Raw genomic sequence first — 15,556 nt, forward strand, 5'->3', positions numbered from 1 at the left:
TTGGTAAACACACAAGAAAAACTCCAAGTATACATTTGACAATAAAATGAAGGGCTTTCCTGAAAGAGTACACCTGAAAACTTTTGGATATTCTGGGGCAATTAGACATTTATAGAGAAGAACAGTAATGGATGAAATATAAATATGATAGACTTAATGATGAAGGAAAAATAGTAAACAAAGAAGTTCCCCTATATGTCATAGAGTGTGTCGGCATTCTGATTCTTGGCAACTAATGAGTGTGAATGTTGATTGCCTGATGTCATTCAGGTGCTGTTCAATGGTGTGAATCTTCAATAACCAATAGTATTCGAGCTAGAGCTTAAAGCACTACCGGGGATTCGAACCCTCAACCTAACAAACACCAGCACTAGGCATTATCCCACTGAGCCACTGACAATCCTACATATTGGGTAGTCACATTCACATGGTGAAAATGTGTGTTGGTAAACACACAAGAAAAACTCCAAGTATACATTTGACAATAAAATGAAGGGCTTTCCTGAAAGAGTACACCTGAAAACTTTTGGATATTCTGGGGCAATTAGACATTTATAGAGAAGAACAGTAATGGATGAAATATAAATATGATAGACTTAATGATGAAGGAAAAATAGTAAACAAAGAAGTTCCCCTATATGTCATAGAGTGTGTCGGCATTCTGATTCTTGGCAACTAATGAGTGTGAATGTTAATTGTCTGATGTCATTCAGGTGCTGTTCAATAGTGTGAATCTTCAATAACCAATAGCATGTGCATCTTGAGCCTAAAGCTCTAGCAGGATTCGAACTCTCAACCTAACAAACACCAGCACTAGGCATTATCCCACTCAGCCACTGACAATCATACACATTGAGCAGTCACATTCAAATGGTGAAAATGTGTGTTGGCAAACACACAACATCAAGAAAATTCCTAGCATACATTTGACAATAGAATTAAGGGCTTTATAAAAAAGAGTACATATCTGAAAATGTGCACTGTTAATGGTATCCACCTAATGATGGTTGTATGGTTGTTATCCAAGAAAAAAAAAATACTCATATAGGAATATAGGTGATATAGGAGAAATGGGCTGAGTGGTCGAACTTTATTGGCCTATATCTCTGAAATGGAACAACGTATCCAAATTCTTTTGATAACTTTTGTGAGGCTTTGTCTAAACATTGTCTGTGAGAATTTTGGTGAAGATTTGATAATTTTTGAAGCCTGTGAAACTTTTTATGATGTTTGGCTTTTCTCTGAAATTGTGGCAAAAGTATACATTTTTAGAGCATAAGACCAGGGTGAAAAAGATGCATCTGAATGTAGAGATTAATATGATGAAAGAATTTTGAGTCTAGGTGAATCTGGTAAGGAGAAATAAGCGTTTTTGACAAGAGCGCCACCTTTGGGTGCAGTACCCCAAATTTGGGTTATTGGTAGTGGGGGGTACTGGTAACAATACTTGAAAATGTCAAGTTTCTAGGACTTACGGTTTATAGGAATATAGGTGATCTAGGAAAAAAGGCCTAAGTGGTCTAACTTTATTGGCCTATATCTCTGAAATGGAACAAAATATCAAAATTCTGAGCGATAACTTTTGTGAGGCTTGGTCTAAACATTGTCTGTGAGAATTTTGGTGAAGATTCGATTATTTTTGAAGAGTGTGAAACTTTTTATAATGTTTGGCTTTTCCATGAAATTGTGGAAAAAGTAAACATTTGTAGACCATAAGACCAGGGCCAAAAAGATGCATCTGAGTTTAGAGATTAATATTCTGAAAGAATTTTGAGTCTAGGTGAATCTGGTAAGGAGAAATAAGCATAATTAACTTTTTTTTTCAATAGCGCCACCTTTGGGTGCAGTACCCCAAATTTTGGGTTATGGGTAGAGGGGGGTACTGGTAACCATACCTGAAAATTTCAAGAGTTTTGGAGTTACGGTTTAGGCTGCAGTATGACTTTTACAGAATTTTGGCCAAAAAATGAACGGTACAGAAACAATAGGGTTCCTGCAGCTACGCTGCTCGGACCCCTAATAATAAATATAGCTGCAAGCAGCAATGAGGGGGCCAAGCAGTATAGGCCGGAGTAGACAGGGCGACAAGATAAACTCAACTCAGCAGACATCCGCGATCAACGCTTTCAACTAGTGTAACATCAAAACATAACTGACTTTGTAGGGCTGAAACAGGGCTGAGTATTGCTGCTGCTTCCGCCAGCCAGCCCCTCCACCTAATCACCCCTGCCCCGCCCCGCCCCGCCCTTGCACGCACGCATTAGAATGAACTGAATGGAACATGTCATCAGTTTCACATAAAAAAATAAAAGATCGATAAAACACATTAGCAACTACAGATCAAAATGCAATATTGCTAATTATAGAGCCCCCTACAGGTCAAAGGTCACCAAATATTTTGAGCTTACTCTTAATGGGGTCATGAATCTATATACTAAGTATGGTTATGATACATGACAGGGTTGCTGAGATATGAGCTCACTTCCTGTTTGGCGGCTTCGCCACCAATTTCGATTGGCTGTTACGGGCGAATGCTTTTGTCAATTGTTCCAGAAAGCAATATATTGATAGGATATGGTCTGAAGATGGTCTCTGCCAATTTTGGTGAGGATCCGCTAAAATTTGTGACCTGCGAGAACTTGTACGTGTTTTTGATTAAATCCAATATGGCGGCCGAATCAATTATGATGACATCACAAGTTGGCTTGGGTCGGCCTAAGGACCTCCAACAGTATTACCAGACACCACTAGTACGTTTTAATTCCAAACACATCAACAGCTACAGGCCAAAATGCATTTTTTCTGATTGCAGCGCCACCTAGAGGTCAAAGGTCACCACATTTTTTGAGCGTCCCCCTGATGGGGTCCTGAGTCCATGTACTAAGTTTGGTTATGATAGATCAATGGGTTGCTGAGATATGAGCTCACTTCCTGTTTGGCGGCTTCGCCGCATATTTCGATTGGCTGTTACGGGCGAACGGTTTGATTTCCGAAGACGAAAAGGAGTATCTTTTGTGAGGCTTGGTCTGAAGATCATTTGTCTCAAGTTTGGTGATGATCGGACAAAATTTGTGACCTGTGAAGAATTAGTTTCACTTTCACTAAAATCCAAAATGGCGGAAAATCCATCATGGCGGAAAATGACGTCATAGGGTGCGTTGAACTCGGCTTGGTCCAAGGATTCCAACGATACCTCATTTTTGGCAATCGGGCCTACGGGTCAAAAGTTACGTACGTGAACGCACGTCCAAATTTGGCCTGTTGGTGGCGCTACAGCGCTCGAGGTGCCGGCATGAAACTTGGTGAAATTAATCATTGGACTTTCCCCAATCAGTGTGCCAAATTTCACAACTTTTGACCAGTCGGTTCTATGGGCTGCCATAGACTCCAATGGCAGAGGAAAGATGTTAAATAATAATAATAAATATAGCTGCAAGCAGCAATGAGGGGGCCAAGCAGTATAGGCCGGAGTAGCCACGGTGACAAGATAGAACTCAGCAGAACCCGGGATAAACAGGGCTGAAACAGGGCTGAGTATTGCCACTGCCTCCGCCAGCCAGCCCCCCCCCCCACCTAATCACCCCAGCCCGTCCCACCCCGTCCTTCCCTGCCCTGCCTTTGCACGCACGCATTAGAATTAACTGGATGGAACATGTTGTCATCAGTTTCACATCAAAAAATAAAAGATTGATATAACACATCAGCAACTACACATCAAAATGCAATATTGCTAATTGCAGCACCCCCTACAGGTCAAAGGTCACCAAATTGTTTGAGCGTCCTCCTAATGGGGTCATGAATATATGTAGTAAGTTTGGTTATAATACAAGGCAGGGTTGCTGAGATATGAGCTCACTTCCTGTTTGGCGGCTTCGCCACCAATTTCGATTGGCTGTTACGGGAGAATGCTTCAGTCAATTGTTCCAGAGAGCAATATATTGATAGGTTATGGTCTAAAAATGGTCTGGGCCAATTTTGGTGAAGATCAGATGAAATTTGCGACCCGCGAAAACTTTTTGATGTTTTTGATTAAATCCAATATGGCGGCCGAATCAATTACGATGACATCACAAGTTGTGCTGGGTCAGCCTAAGGACCTCCAACAGTATTACCTGAAACCACTAGTGCATTATAATTCTAAGGACAACAGCAGCTACAGGCCAAAAGGCATGTTTCTTAATTATAGCGCCCCCTAGAGGTCAAAGGTCACCAGATTCCTTGAGCGTCCCCCTGATTGGGTCCTGAGTCCATGCACCAAGTTTGGCTTTGATACATGCAAGGGTTGCTGAGATATAAGCTCACTTCCTGTTTGGCGGCTTCGCCGCAAGTTTCGATTGGCTGTTACAGCCGCATGCTACTGTCAATTGTTCCAAAAAGCAATGCACTGATAAGGCATTGTCTGAAGATGGTCTCTGCCAATTTTGGTGAGGATCCGCTGAAATTTGTGACCTGCGAAAATTTGTACGTGTTTTTGATTAAATCCAATATGGCGGCCGAATCAATTACGATGACATCACAAGTCGACATCGGTCGGCCTAAGGACCTCCAACAGTATTACCAGACACCACTAGTGCGTTTTAATTCTAAGCACAACTGCAGCTACAGGCCAAAAGGCATGTTTCTTAATTACAGCGCCCCCTAGAGGTCAAAGGTCACCAGATTTCTTGAGCGTCCCCCTGATTGGGTCCTGAGTCCATGTACTAAGTTTGGTTATGATAGGTGAATGGGTTGCTGAGATATGTGGTCACTTCCTGTTTGGCGGCTTTGCCGCAAACTTCGATTGGCTGTTATGGGCGAACGGTTTGAATTCCGAAGACGAAAAGGAATAACTTTTGTGAGGCTTCGTCTGAAGATCAAGTGTGTCAGGTTTGGTGTCGATCAGACAAAATTTGTGACCTGTGAAGACTTTTAAGTGTTTTTGATAAAATCCAAAATGGCGGAAAATCCATCATGGCGGAAAATGACGTCATAGGGTGCGTTGAACTCGGCTTGGTCCAAGGATTCCAACGATACCTCATTTTTAACAATAGGGTCAACGGGTCAGAAGTTACGTGCATGAACGCAAGTCCAACTTTGGCCTGTTGGTGGCGCTAGAGCGCTAGAGCTGCCCACATGAAACTTGCTGAAATGAATCATTGGACTGTCCCCAATCACTGTGCCAAATTTCAGAACTTTTTGCCAGACGGTTCTATGGGCTGCCATTGACTTCAATGGCAGAGGAATAATAATAATAATAATAATAATAATAATAAGAAAAAATAGAAACACAATGGGTGCCTTCGCAGCTTCGCTGCTTGGCCCCCAAATATAGCTGCAAGCAGCAATGAGGGGGCCAAGCAGAATAGGCCGGAGTAGCCACGGCGACAAGATAGAACTCAGCAGACACCCGCAATCCACACTTTCAACAAGTGTCACATCAAAACATAGCTGATTTTGTAGGGCTGAAACAGGGCTGAGTATTGCCACCGCCTCCGCCAGCCAGCCCCCCTCACCTAATCAACCCTGCCCGGCCCACCCCGTTCTGCCCCGCCCTTGCATGCACGCACGCATTAGAATGAACTGGATGGAACATGTTGTCATCAGTTTCACATCAAAAAGTAAAAGATCAATAAAACACATCAGCAACTACAGATCAAAATACAATATTGCTAATTGCAGCACCCCCTACAGGTCAAAGGTCACCAAAGTTTTTGAGCGTCCTCCTAATGGGGTCATGAATCCATGTAGTAAGTTTGGTTATGAGACATGGCAGGGTTGCTGAGATATGAGCTCACTTCCTGTTTGGCGGCTTCGCCACCAATTTCGATTGGCTGTTACGGGCGAATGCTTTTGTCAATTGTTCCAGAAAGCAACATATTGATAGGTTATGGTCTGAAGATGGTCTCTGCCAATTTTGGTGTGGATCCGCTAAAATTTGTGACCTGTGAGAACTTGTACGTGTTTTTGATTAAATCCAATATGGCGGCCGAATCAATTATGATGACATCACAAGTTGGCTTGGGTCGGCCTAAGGACCTCCAACAGTATTACCAGACACCACTAGTGCGTTTTAATTCTAAGCACAACAGCAGCTACATGCCAAAAGGCATGTTTCTAAATTACAGCGCCCCCTAGAGGTCAAAGGTCACCAGATTTCTTGAGCGTCCCCCTGATTGGGTCCTGAGTCCATGCACCAAGTTCCGCTTTGATACATGCAAGGGTTGCTGAGATATGAGCTCACTTCCTGTTTGGCGGCTTCGCCGCACATTTTTATTGGCTGTTACGGGCTAACGGTTTTAGTTCCGAAGACGAAAAGGAGTATCTTTTGTGAGGCTTCGTCTGAAGATCATGTGTGCCAGGTTTGGTGTTGATTGGACAAAATTTGTGACCTGTGAAAACTTTTTAGTGTTTTTGATGAAATCCAAAATGGCGGAAAATCCATCATGGCGGAAATTGACGTCATAGAGTGCGTTGAACTCGGCTTGGTCCAAGGATTCCAACGATACCTCATTTTTGACAATCGGGTCAACGGGTCAAAAGTTACGTGCGTGAACGCACGTCCAACTTTGGCCTATTGGTGGCGCTAGAGCGCTCAAGGTGCCGGTATGAAACTTGGTGAAATTAATCATGAGACTGTCCCCAATCAGTGTGCCAAATTTCACAACTTTTTACCAGACGGTTCTATGGGCTGCCATAGACTTCAATGGCAGAGGAAAGATGTTAAATAATAATAAGAAATCATAGAAACACAATGGGTGCCTTCGCAGCTTCGCTGCTTGGCCCCCAAATATAGCTGCAAGCAGCAATGAGGGGGCCAAGCAGAATAGGCCGGAGTAGCCACGGCGACAAGATAGAACTCAGCAGACATCGTGATCAATACTTTCAACAAGTGTCACATCAAACATAACTGACTTTGTAGGGTTGAAACAGGGCTGAGTATTGCCACAGCCTCCGCCAGCCAGCCCCCCCACCTAATCACCCCTGCCCGTCCCACCCCGTCCCGCCCCGCCCTACCACACACGCATTAGAATGAACTGGATGGAACATGTTGTCATCAGTTTCACATCCAAAAATAAAAGATCGATAAAACACATCGCAACTACAGATCAAAATGCAATATTGCTAATTGCAGCACCCCCTACAGGTCAAAGGTCAACACATTTTTTGAGCGTCCTCCTAATGGGGTCCTGAACCTATGTAGTAAGTTTGGTTATAATACATGGTAGGGTTGCTGAGATATGAGCTCACTTCCTGTTTGGCGGCTTCGCCGCAAGTTTCGATTGGCTGTTACAGCCGAATGCTACTGTCAATCGTTCCGAAAAGCGATGCACTGATAAGGCATGGTCTGAAGATGGTCTCTGCCAATTTTGGTGAGGATCCGTTGAAATTTGTGGCCTGCGAAAATGTGTACGTGTTTTTGATTAAATCCAATATGGCGGCCGAATCAATTATGATGACATCACAAGTTGGCTTGGGTCGGCCTAAGGACCTCCAACAGTATTACCAGACACCACTAGTGCATTTTAATTCTAAGCACAACTGCAGCTACAGGCCAAATGACATGTTTCTTAATTACAGCGCCCCCTAGAGGTCAAAGGTCACCAGATTTCTTCGGCGTCCCCATGATTGGGTCCTGAGTCCATGCACCAAGTTTGGCTTTGATACATGCAAGGGTTGCTGAGATGTGAGCTCACTTCCTGTTTGGCGGCTTCGCCGCATATTTCGATTGGCTGTTACGGGCGAACGGTTTGAGTTCCGAAGACGAAAAGGAGTATCTTTTGTGAGGCTTGGGCTGAAGATCATGTGTGTCAAGTTTGGTGACGATCGGACAAAATTTGTGACCTGTGAAGAATTAGTTTCACTTTCACTAAAATCCAAAATGGCGGAAAATCCATCATGGCGGAAAATGATGTCATATGGTGCGTTGAACTCGGCTTGGTCCAAGGATTCCAACGATACCTCATTTTTGACAATTGGGCCTATGGGTCAAAAGTTACGTGCGTGAACGCACGTCCAACTTTGGCCTGTTGGTGGCGCTAGAGCGCTCAAGGTGCCGGCATGAATCTTGGTGAAATTAATCATTGGCCTGTTCCCAATCAGTGTGCCAAATTTCACAACTTTTCACCAGACGGTTCTATAGGCTGCCATAGACTCCAATGGCAGAGGAAAGATGTTAAATAATAATAATAATAATAAATATAGCTGCAAGCAGCAATGAGGGGGCCAAGCAGAATAGGCCGGAGTAGCCATGGCGACAAGATAGAACTCAGCAGACATCCGCGATCAACCCTTTCAACTAGTGTAACATCAAAACATAACTGATTTTGTAGGGCTGAAACAGGGCTGAGTATTGCTGCTGCCTCCCCCAGCCAGCCCCTCCCCCACCTAATCACCCCTGCCCGTCCCACCCCGTCCCGCCCTGCCATTGCACGCATGCTTTAGAATGAACTGAATGGAACATGTTGTCATCAGTTTCACATCAAAAAATAAAAGATCAATAAAACACATCAACAACTACAGGCCAAAACGCATTTTTGGCAATATCAGCGCCCCCTAGAGGTCAAAGGTCACCATATTTTTTAAGAGTCCTCCTGATGGGGTCCTTAATAGGTGTACCAAGCTTGGCTTTGATACATGCAAGGATTGCTGAGATATGACCTCACTTCCTGTTTGGCGGCTTCGCCGCAAGTTTCGATTGGCTGTTACAGCCGAATACTACTGTCAATTGTTCCAGAAAGCAACGCACTGATAAGGCATGGTCTGAAGATGGTCTCTGCCAATTTTGGTGAGGATCCGTTGAAATTTGTGACCTGCGAAAATGTGTACGTGTTTTTGATTAAATCCAATATGGCGGCCGAATCAACTATGATGACATCACAAGTTGGCTTGGGTCGGCCTAAGGACCTCCAACAGTATTACCAGACACGACTAGTGCGTTTTAATTCTAAGCACAACTGCAGCTACAGGCCAAAAGGCATGTTCCTTAATTACAGCGCCCCCTAGAGGTCAAAGGTCACCAGATTTCTTGAGCGTCCCCCTGATTGGGTCCTGAGTCCATGTACAAAGTTTGGTTATGATAGATCAATGGGTTGCTGAGATATGAGCTCACTTCCTGTTTGGCGGCTTCGCCGCAAATTTTGATTGGCTGTTACGGGCGAACGGTTTTAGTTCCGAAGACGAAAAGGAGTATCTTTTATGAGGCTTGGTCTGAAGATCATGTGTGTCAGGTTTGGTGTCGATCGGACAAAATTTGTGACCTGTGAAAACTTTTTAGTGTTTTTGATTAAATCCAAAATGGCGGAAAATCCATCATGGCGGAAAATGACGTCATAGGGTGCGTTGAACTCGGCTTGGCCCAAGGATTCTAACAATACATCATTTTTGACAATCGGGTCAACGGGTCAAAAGTTACGTGCGTGAATGCACGTCCAACTTTGGCCTGTTGGTGGCGCTAGAGCCCTCAAGGTGCCGGCATGAATCTTGGTGAAATGAATCATTGGCCTGTCCCCAATCAGTGTGCCAAATTTCACAACTTTTCACCAGACGGTTCTATGGGCTGCCATAGACTCCAATGGCAGAGGAAAGATGTTAAATAATAATAAGAAATCATAGAAACACAATGGGTGCCTTCGCAGCTTCGCTGCTTGGCCCCCAATAAGAAATCATAGAAACACAATGGGTGCCTTCGCAGCTTCGCTGCTTGGCCCCCAAATATAGCTGCAAGCAGCAATGAGGGGGCCAAGCAGAATAGGCCGGAGTAGCCACGGTTACAAGATAGAACTCAGCAGACACCCGGGATCAACAGGGCTGAAACAGGGCTGAGTGTTGCCACTGCACCGCCAGCCAGCCCCCCCCCCACCTAATCACCCCAGCCCGTCCCACCCCGTCATGCCCTGCCCTGCCCTTGCACGCACGCATTAGAATTAACTGGATGGAACATGCTGTCATCAGTTTCACATCAAAAAATAAAAAATTGATATAACACATCAGCAACTACACATCAAAATGCAATATTGCTAAGTGCAGCACCCCCTACAGGTCAAAGGTCACCAAATTTTTTGAGCGTCCTCCTAATGGGGTCATGAATATATGTAGTAAGTTTGGTTATAATACATGGCAGGGTTGCTGAGATATGAGCTCACTTCCTGTTTGGTGGCTTCGCCACCAATTTCGATTGGCTGTTACGGGCGAATGCTTTTGTCAATTGTTCCAGAGAGCAATCTATTGATAGGTTATGGTCTAAAAATGGTCTGTGCCAATTTTGGTGAAGATCAGATGAAATTTGCGACCCGCGAAAACTTTTTGATGTTTTTGATTAAATCCAACATGATGGCCGAATCAATTACGATGACATCACAAGTTGTGCTGGGTCAGCCTAAGGACCTCCAACAGTATTACCTGAAACCACTAGTGCATTTTAATTCTAAGGACAACAGCAGCTACAGCCCAAAAGGCATGTTTCTTAATTATAGCGCCCCCTAGAGGTCAAAGGTCACTAGATTCCTTGAGCGTCCCCCTGATTGGGTCCTGAGTCCATGTACTAAGTTTGGTTATTATAGATGAATGGGTTGCTGAGATATGAGCTCACTTCCTGTTTGGCGGCTTCGCCGCAAGTTTCGATTGGCTGTTACAGCCGAATGCTACTGTCAATTGTTCCAAAAAGCAAAGCACTGATAAGGCATGGCCTGAAGATGTTCTCTGCCAATTTTGGTGAGGATCCGCTGAAATTTGTGACCTGCGAAAATTTGTACGTGTTTTTGATTAAATCCAATATGGCGGCCGAATCAATTACGATGACATCACAAGTTGACTTGGGTCGGCCTAAGGACCTCCAACAGTATTACCAGACACCACTAGTGCGTTTTAATTCTAAGCACAACTGCAGCTACAGGCCAAAAGGCATGTTTCTTAATTACAGCGCCCCCTACAGGTCAAAGGTCACCAGATTTCTTGAGCGTCTCCCTGATTGGGTCCTGAGTCCATGTACTAAGTTTGGTTATGATAGGTGAATGGGTTGCTGAGATATGAGCTCACTTCCTGTTTGGCGGCTTCGCCGCATATTTCGATTGGCTGTTACGGGCAAACGGTTTGAGTTCCGAAGACGAAAAGGAATAACTTTTGTGCGGCTTCATCGGAAGATCAAGTGTGTCAGGTTTGGTGTCGATCAGACAAAATTTGTGACCTGTGAAGACTTTTAAGTGTTTTTGATGAAATCCAAAATGGCGGAAAATCCATCATGGCGGAAAATGACGTCATAGGGTGCGTTGAACTCGGCTTGGTCCAAGGATTCCAACGATACCTCATTTTTGACAATCGGCCATACGGGTCAAAAGTTACGTGCGTGAACGCAAGTCCAACTTTGGCCTGTTGGTGGCGCTAGAGTGCTTGAGGTGCCATCATGAAACTTGGTGACATTAATCATGGGACTGTCCCTAATCAGTGTGCCAAATTTCACAACTTTTCACCAGACGGTTCTATGGGCTGCCATTGACTTTAATGGCGGAATAATAATAATAATAATAATAATAAATATAGCTGCAAGCAGCAATGTGGGGGCCAAGCAGGCAGTTCAGCAGGCCAGATTTGGCATGAAACTCAATGCCGTGGCATCAGGCATATAGCATCAAGCAGTCACAGCAAGTTCCATATCAAACAACCCAAGAATGGCTGAGTTACAAGGTCAAGTTTCACATCAAAACATAACTGATTTTGTGGGGCTGAACCAGGGCTGAGTGTCGCCGCCCCCTCACCCAGCCAACCCACCGCCACTGCCCGTCCCACCCCGCCCCACCCTTGCACGCACGCATTAGAATGAACTTGATGGAACTCGCTGTCATCAGTTTCACATCAAAAATAAAAGATCGATTGAGATATGATCATGCCTGCTGTAATTTCAGTGCATCATCAGGATGAACCAGACGGTTTAATGGGCTGCCATTGACCTCAATTGCAGAATAATGCAGCAACTACAGGCCAAAATACATTTTTGCCAATTACAGAGCCCCCTAGAGGTCAAAGGTCACCAAAGTTCTTGAGCATCCTCCTGGTGGGTCCTGAGGACCATGTACTAAGTTTGGTTTTGATACATGAAAGCATTGCTGAGATATGAGCTCACTTCCTGTTTGGCGGCTTCGCCACAAATTTCAATTGGCTGTTACAAGCAAACGCTTTGGTCAATTGTTCCAGAAAAAAATACACTGATAAGGCATGGTCTGAGGATGGTCTGCCAATTTTGGTGAGGATCAGCTGAAATTTGTGACTTGCGAATACTTATTCATGTTTTTGATTAAATTCAATATGGCGACCAAATCAATTACGATGACATCACAAGTTGGCTTGGGTCGGCCTAAGGACCTTCCACAGTATTGTCAGACACCACTAGTGCGTTTTAATTCTAAGCACAACAGCAGCTACAGGCCAATAGGCATATTTCTTAATTACAGCGACCCCTAGAGGTCAAAGGTCACCAGCTTTTTTGAGTGCCCTAATGATGGGGTTATAAGTCCATGTACTAAGTTTGGTTATGACAGATGAAAGGGTTGCTGAGATATGAGCTCACTTCCTGTTTGGCGGCTTCGCCGCATATTTCGTTTGGCTGTTACGGGAAAACGGTTTTAGTTCCGAAGATGAAAATCGATAACTTTTGTGCGGCTTGGTCTGAAGATGTTATGTGCTAAGTTTCGTGAAAATCGGACAAACTATGTGAGGCGTGAAACTTTTTAAAGGTTTTTGACAAAATCCAAAATGGCGGAAAATCCATCATGGCGGAAATTGACATCATAGGGTGCGTTGAACTCGGCTTGGTCCAAGGATTACAACGATACCACATTTTTGACAATCGGGCAAACGGGTCAAAAGTTACGTGCGTAAACGCACATCCAACTTTGGCCTGTTGGTGGCGCTAGAGGGTTCGACAGGGAGGTATGAAACTTGGTGAAATAAAATATTGGAGTGTCCCCAATCAGTGTGCCAAATTTCATAACTTTTTACCAGACGGTTCTATGGGCTGCCATAGACTCCAATGGCAGAGGAAAGATGTTAAATAATAATAATAATAATAGTAAGAATTCATAGAAACACTAAGGGTTGCCTCGCAGCTTCGCTGCTTGGCCCCCAATAATAATAAGAACAAATAGAAACACAATGGGTGCCTTCGCAGCTTCGCTGCTTGGCCCCCAATAATAAGAAATCATAGAAACACAATGGGTGCCTTCGCAGCTTCGCTGCTTGGCCCCCAAATATAACCGCAAGCGGTGATTTACGGGGTCCGAGCAAAACGAACATGATGGCATAGCTTTTTAGTTTTACATATGCTTTGATTGTTTGGGCACAATTGTTCAAAAGAAACGTGATCGGATTTCGGTTATCGGATTTCAGTTACCGGATTTCAGCTATCGGATTGGATCAAATCTTGAAAATGGGTTGTTCAAAGGGAAACAAGGATCCTGAAATTGGATTAGATCACATAATCTATTCTTGGTTTTGATCTGGATAAAACCTTCACTTTGTGTCGTTCAAAACTTTTGAGTTGGATTGGAATAAATTTGATGCATAAAATTAGGATTACCCTGTGCTGTAACATTATAGTGTGCTAACCTCCACAACCCAACAGTATTCTAACAATACTTGATTCTACAGGACTATTTATTTGTTGTGGATAAGATGAAGGGTTTGATAATGGAAGGCAGTGTTTCCCACAGAATTGAATTGTATTTGTGGTGGTGGGTTCTGTGTCGGAGTCAATAAGATAAACAGCGTATAATTATACAGTTATACTTGCCTTGCACTACAAGTCCATATTGACAAGTAGCTGTAATGCTGTAATGTTATAGTGTGCTAACCTCCACAACCCAACAGCATTCTATTCTAGTATGCTAACCTCCACAACCCAACAGTATTTTAACACTAATGCTTCAGGTGGGATTTGAACACTCAACATAAGGATGACCAGTACAAGGCATTATCCCACTAAGCCACTGTCAATCCTACATCTTTGCCAGTCACATTCACATGGTGAAAATGTGTATTGGTAAACACACAAGAAAAACTCCAAGTATACATTTGACAATAAAATGAAGGGCTTTCCTGAAAGAGAACACCTGAAAACGTTTGGAAATTCTGGGACAATTAGACATTTGTAGAGAAGAACAGTAATGGATGAAATATAAATATGATAGACTTAATGATGAAGGAAAAATAGTAAACAAAGAAGTTCCCCTATATGTCATAGAGTGTGTCGGCATTCTGATTCTTGGCAACTAATGAGTGTGAATGTTAATTGCCTGATGTCATTCAGGTGCTGTTCAATGGTGTCAATCTTCAATAACCAATAGCATGTGCATCTTGAGCTTCAAGCTCTAGCAGGATTCGAACTCTCAACCTAACAAACATCAGCAGTGTGTAATGAGTGTGAATGTTAATTGCCTGATGTCATTCAGGTGCTGTTCAATGGTGTGACTCAGAAGGCTCAATGGTATGGAGTGATGACACGGAGATGGCAGGTTTCGGTGCATCACAAGTTAACTTTATTTGAGTTTCAATTCATCTGTTCTTTTGTTCTTTACTTGTATGTGTGCTGCATCAAAGAGGAAACAAACAGAAAATGGAGTAATCAGTGAAATGGGGTAAATCAGTACAGATCCCAACTCAGAAATAAACCAATTGACATTTGAACAATAAACTGAAATCATATGGCTATATAAGGTACAACTAAACAATACTTGACATCCCAAGTCAACCAACATCACCTAATCATCTCTCACATGGGACTCCAACACACCAAACCAACAAACAAAGACCTTAACTTTACACATGATGGCAGAGCTACTCTACAAACTGATAAACATCACAAAAGTCATAGTGAGGGTGATTAAAGTGATGACTTACGTTAACTCAAAGACGCACACAGAGCAGGACACACTGGAGTGCTGGGTTGAGATGAACAAAAGAGCGAACTGAGGGCGAGCAAACAATTTATCCTGGTCTGAGCCCCTGCTCCGGAGCTACAGGGTTTCCCAGCGGGTAAACTTTGGAAAGATTTGCAAAGATTTGGAAAAGATTTTTGAAAGACTACAGTCTCAGACCCTCTCACATCTAAAGACAAGTAGTAGAGTTTTAAGTCACAGACTATGATTTTGCAATGACTAGGGATCTTGCAGGGTCACTATTTACAAGACTGCAACATGATTCCTTTAAATTATTACCCATTGTGCAATAGATAAAAAGGAACTGAAAATTATAGCCTACTAAACTCAAAGTCGTATTTTCATGTTTCTGCAGCATTGTTTCATGCGTGACATCCTTAACCGATATAGAGTTGTTCTGTCAAGTGGAAGAGCCGACTAAATATGTATAAGAAATGACAAATATTATAAGAATAACAAATAATTATAGGCTACAGCTTATACAGTAATACTTGCCTTGCACTACAAGTCCATATTGACAAGTAGCTGTAATGTTATAGTGTGTTATCCTCCACAACCCAACAGCATTCTATTGTAGTATGCTAACATCCACAACTCACTAACGCTTCAAGTGGGATTTGAACTCTCAACCTAAGGATCACCAGTACAAGGCA

The sequence above is a fragment of the Alosa pseudoharengus genome, unplaced genomic scaffold, assembly GCF_046254945.1.
Source record: "Alosa pseudoharengus isolate Yale_2024_CS ecotype anadromous, Long Island Sound unplaced genomic scaffold, YU_APseudo_1.1 YU_APseudo_1.1_scf_8, whole genome shotgun sequence".
Lineage (NCBI taxonomy): Eukaryota > Metazoa > Chordata > Actinopteri > Clupeiformes > Clupeidae > Alosa > Alosa pseudoharengus.